We start from the raw sequence: 6,000 nt of genomic DNA, 5'->3' as shown, positions 1-6,000 counted from the left end.
ATGTATTATAATGTGACAAACCTTTTATGACCGAAGTGACAAACCCCTTATGTTTCAGGCGTGTCAAACTTCTGATGGGACCAACAAACAACTCATGTGACCGTGACAAACTACATGTATATTATGTGATCGTCACAAACACCTAATGTAACTGCGAAACACCATTACATGTGACAGTGAGAAACCCCTTATGTGACCTTGAAAATCCCTTTGTCTGGCCATCTTCTTTTCTTTTACGGCCATGATAAATCTTTCATCTACCACCCTTTTTCAAACTTTAAATTACAATATGTTGTCTAGTTAAACTAATATTTTATTACCACAAACAGGCCTATGTATATCAGGTGATTTAAATATGTATCTAGAGTCAATGTATTAGGCCTATAGTCGGTTTTTGACAACAAGTTGTTTTGTTCAAGATCTACAAGAGTAAACAACAGCTCCAGGAATAAATGGTACGGTTTCATTTACTTGCAAGTGTAATACCGTAACTAAAATAAAAAACAACTGATTTTTTTTTGTTTCCCTCAGTCAGGATTAAATGACCACATATGTCTGTAAGTATAACACTGTGTGATGAATATAAACAAATATAAAAATGAAATTAAGACTTGCTGGCGATATAGCATTTCGGATAACATGTCGACCACGGCAGATTGGATGATGACTGGGACAAAAAATTGGGGGAAATCCGTTCAAACAGCATATATATATATATATATATATATATATACGTACAGTAATTACAATCCTGTCTTATATATATTATCAACTGCTCACTGTCATCTCAGCTGTACGGGTTTACACCAGCTTGTGCAGAGGTAAGCTGTGTTTCACTGCGTATGATGTCTCAGTTCCCAGACTACGTGATAATGAAGTGGTCACCACCAGTTGGACACAGTTTGCGCTTAGGTCGTGATCTTATGAGGGATTCCAACGTAAACAAATACTGAAAGTTACATAATACATTGTTACTACATTACACACACGGCAGTACGGCGGAGGAATCTGTCAACCGAATCACGACAGAGCCAATCGTCCAGTGACGTGATCAAGGAATTCCTTTTCAAGTTCACGTCTGCAACGCGGTTAAGGTGACGGACGTGTTCGATTTTTGTTTCACGTCATACTTTTTGTGTTTCACACGTTTTAGATTCAGCCACAAAGCCAGAATTCCAGACAATGACACAGTCTAGAACAATGGTGGTTAACTTGACGTATAGGATTGTATGAGGAGATAATTCAACTGTTATGTGTACCATCAATATGCATTTCTCAGATAATAAACATCAAAGAAGAACCCTTCGGGAAAACTTTAAAAAGAACAATACTGTCATAATATTTAAGGGGTTTTTTTTTACAACCAGGACACATATTTGAATAATTTTTTAAATTCAGGAAGGTTATTAAATATTTTTTAAAAAAATGCCTACGTGTATTAAAACAGCATCTACAGCGCAGTCTCTGTCGATACACACAGCTCCATGGTTATACAACGCATGCATCACATACATGTATGATCGTTGCATATGCGAGATACCCATACTTGAACAAGTCCTTGTGGAAAAATTTGCTCTCATGTGTATATAGTTGAATCATATAAAAGAAAAAGGTTGCAGGCCAGTATGACACACCATGAATAGTCATGGGTCAAAATGTCAATTTGTTACATGAATATGGAATTAAATACTTTTGATTTATTACAAAAACATATATTATGATTATTATTGTGCTACAGCGTTCACTCGATGATTACTATCTTTAGATATATGTTTAATGACTAAAAGGGATGTGTAGCTAAATCATATTTTTTCTCTAATAAACCTTATGTTCAGAACGGTATGGGCGTTCTAAACGCATCGTATATTTGGTGTCGGTCCATGCTATATCGTTAAAGCTGTGGTTATATTTTGTGTGTACATAACAGAACAATATATACATATATAATATTAGTAAAATGTTAAGAACACATATATACATTTATATCTACACGCAAACGGCAATTATATGCACAGAGTAAGTCAAAACATCGACAATGCAGAGTACAGACACATTTACAAACTATGTTTTGCTTTGTGTGTGCTATGCATACTCTGTCCACGATCCCCATGTTGATATCAGGAACAATAATTTAATTTGGAGTATATTTGTGTTATACCATTTCAATTATTTATTTCTAAGGCAAAATGTAAAGGCTAGCTATACATAAGGCGTGTGTTTACAAGTGTACAGAATTGATTTTTTTCTACATCCAGATTCGCTGTCGTTAAATGTGACTTTTGAATACAGTCACATATACAGTCAGGGTCATCAGCCTCGGTTGTATTTAGGTCGGCAGTGTTTTTTTTTTCTTTCTTTGAACTTCGTGAATATTCATCAAGTACAAGATAACTTTTGTGTCCGTAAAATGAAAAAAAAAGATGTTTCGAGGCGTACAAAAGGCGCATTGTATGCAGTTGAGCGAAGTGTACATGGCCGTATGTATATATGTACGTGTATATACACAGCGGACTGTCTTTCCAGTCAGTGATCAGACCAGTTTCTATGTATACGTGAAAACGTCTTGGTCATAAATTACAAACCAGTATTTACCGGGTATACGAGCTTCATTTTCAGCAATGAGAGAGGAGAGAGAGAGAGAAAAAAAGACTTTCAGTGCAGTGCCTTTATTGTGTCGAGAACAATCAGGCGACGAGGCCAGACCGGGCACGATAAGAAAAGATAATGTCTCGCATCATTCGTCAAAATAGATGGGACTGACATGACAGGCTTGGTGTGGGCTATACCTGTAATTGAAATGAACTATATAGCCGTGTGGCGACTGTATACAATGAGTCCAATTGTTAGTGTTTATGAATGGACATTTGCATGACCTACATCTGAGAAGATCCGGGTCTGTAGCGCTATCATTACATATGTTCCCCATATACATGAACATATATATTTATATATATATAGGTCTATGCGTGGCTAATTGTGTGGGTATATACACTGAGCATGTTATTAAAGTCAGTGGAGGTTGTTAGGCACATAGGCCTAATTTAAGTCAATTCATGTCAGCCTGCAATTTTATATAGGTCTATATAGCAGGTACTGATCCTACTGATCGACATATACATGTATATATTCTATATATATTACAAGCGCTGTTATAAAACATTTGAAGACAGGCCAGAAATGTATAGAATTATATATAAATATTTGTTTGAATGATTAACATGTATATATATAATAGATTTGTCATGTGTTACAATTTTTTTTCACATCTTTAAAATAATCACTTTCAGATCAAGATGAATATTATACCTGTTCTATACTAGCCCAGGCCTATAGACCCAAGGGTCGGTTTACAAACCTTGGATGCATGCATTCAGGTTCTGAATAGGTCTAGATCTTTACAGAGTTTACACACATGTATGTAGGCTTATTTATTAATTCGATCCATCCATCAGAAAGTTCCCTAATTTAAAAACCATCCCAGATAGACACAGAGTGAGTGAGAAAAAAGCATTTCGATAATTTTTATCTCATGTTCGATAAAAAAAAAAACACCATCATTGTTCAAAACTCAAATTAATTCAATGGCTTTTGTACTGCTTCTTTTCCATACTGACAAGAAAAAAATCTGGTTTTAGAAAGATGCAGAGAAGCCCGTATTCTGGTTAATTCTTTCCGACGTGTGAACACAGCTCCTTATAATTTTTCTGTCCATACGTCGAAGCTCCATTGTTTGCCTCTGTCAGTGCGTTCAAAAGAGCATCGAAGACTTTTCTTGTTTCGCGCCGCGTTGAACCTGTGGTGGAAACAGGCGCTGATGACTCATAGCATCCCTGCGCAGGCAGACAGCACTGAAACAAAAGCACATGCCGCAAGTGCCCTAAGGAGTTATGCTAGTGTGGAGAAACTACTTCATATGCATATTTGAAAGCAAAACTATTGTTAACCACAACAATAACAACCCAAAAATTTACACCTGCTACATACGGAAGAGTGCGTTAGAGATAATTAGCGGCTACCACACAGGCACCTTGCTGGGTAATTAAGATATACCAGTATCCATCACTGATTGGCTGTTGAATTCTCCTTACTAATCTTTGTTCCACCCCTGCGCAGAGCGGGTGCGCGCTGGTCCCGTACGTTGTCAAGATTCTTTGTGTCATTCCTCACATACCACCGAGACTGCTCTCTCCGCGCTTAAATTTTGTCTGATTTCTTCCCAAGTCCATCCAGAGTGTTATACAGATCGTTTCAGGTAGGTATTAAGCCCTTTTTAACTTATAATTTCGACTTACGGGACCAAAACCCCCGGTATTCACCTTGGCATGACAGTCATGTCCTGGCGATTTTTGAATCGCACGAATGCTTGGCATATTTCTCGGCTAACTTCCGGCAAACTCCTGGTAGAGCGATCGAGAAAATGGTGGGCTTCGGTGAAAGGAGAAAAAGTTGATTTTCCTCGATTGATCGCGAAGGGATTTTGTACCACAGTTGGATTTTACGATAGATGTACTGTGTGTGGGACCTATCAACAAGTAGTATTGCTGTTCTAGCCTTCCAACATGTCGGCCTGTTCAGTTTGTGTGAGCCTGCAACCGGGACGGGTGCGCGCTCGGGCACTCAGCCTACAGGTAAACCTAAACAACCCTACTTTTCTCTCACCCAACTATAGGACTGATCAGACCTTGTGCTTTGGTGGTAAGTCTTAATTGGGGCATGGCTTTTCAACTTTTGAGTTCAGTAAACGTATCTGTATTTTTGAAGGGTTTGACTTGAAGTTTTGAACGGCAGTTAATGTTTTGACACTTAAGCCAGCGTGGACCACGGCGCTGAGGCAGCCCTCCCTGCCTAGGCCTACAGCCGCACCGGCAGGTGAACGATCTGTAAACAGCCGTGCTGCGCATCCCGAGCGGGGACGTGGACAAAGGAAAACCTGACCTTTTAAGTAATTTTCCGAGTAGTTGACTCTTTATTGTTGCTTCGTCCAGGTTACATTTGATTAGTTTTAAGGATTGACAAGATTGCCCTCATGTGTAATAAGCGGCTGTGTGAGGATTTACCATATACATTTATTGTAACATGCATTGAAAAGTATGGCATAATACCGATATTTGTGGTACGATTTTTTGATATGGAAGCAGCAATTATCGTGTGATTGTCAGGTATATCGCTTATACTTAATTATTAATTCAGCGTACTTGTGCAGGAAATCTATTTTTATGTGTAGATAGGGAGATGTGGGTGAATGTGAATGTTTAGTATGTTGATCACAACCTTGTCTTTGACGTAATATGTCAAACTACATTCATGTTCACATGCACAAGTACATACAGGTACATGATGTATATAGCACATCGTGACATCCATGACAGTTCCAAACATTTACATACAATTATTCCACACTTAATTTTCCAGTGAGTTTAAATCTTATTTGTCACCTCTGCTCAGTTGTGCAGCGTATTTCAAAGTAATATTAAATTATTCAGGACTTGCATGTACTTCTTGCATTATGGTGTAAAGTTCTGACAAGAACCTGCATGGAGTTTCTGTCTGTCATTCAGTGAAACTGCATAATATTTTGGTAAAGTCTGTTCAATTTTGACATCACCTGTGGTCATCAACTATTGATTAAGAACGTTATTGATTCATTGTTGAGAAAATCACAACCTCCTGCTAGGTATTAGGACCTCATACACCTGTTACTTGGTTATAAGTGTGGTTCATGCACTGTGGGGATGCACTGGCCTGGTGTGTGGTGCAGACTTTATTTTCTCTTTATTCCAGTTACTTCTGGCTTATGCTGTGCATATCCTGTAGAGCAGTAGACAAAAGATTCCCTGAGCAGCTGTACACTATGCAAGGATATAAATTAAATTGAACAGGAACAAACACCTTGACAGAGCAATAATTGGGATGTCACTCAAGGCAAACATTAGTGTACTTGCGGTAAATGGAAAAGGGCACTGCCGTAGCTTTTGTTTAAGTTGTGGAGTAGGTAGAGTC

The 6,000-nt window shown here is 38.2% G+C and overlaps 1 protein-coding gene across 1 annotated transcript in view; it reads left to right on the top strand.

The window, feature by feature from the left end:
- Positions 1-4,357: 4,357 nt before the first annotated feature.
- Positions 4,358-6,000, top strand: part of LOC135481419 (transcriptional enhancer factor TEF-1-like) — a 29,714-nt gene continuing 28,071 nt past the window's right edge. Inside the window, 1 exon segment of the mRNA XM_064761247.1 lies at positions 4,358-4,628. The gene's annotated coding sequence lies outside the window, so the exon portion shown is untranslated.

Source organism: Liolophura sinensis, chromosome 1, assembly GCF_032854445.1.
Source record: "Liolophura sinensis isolate JHLJ2023 chromosome 1, CUHK_Ljap_v2, whole genome shotgun sequence".
Classification (NCBI taxonomy): domain Eukaryota; kingdom Metazoa; phylum Mollusca; class Polyplacophora; order Chitonida; family Chitonidae; genus Liolophura; species Liolophura sinensis.
The sequence above is the reverse complement of the archived record's forward strand: the minus strand, read 5'-3'. Positions and strand labels throughout refer to the sequence as shown.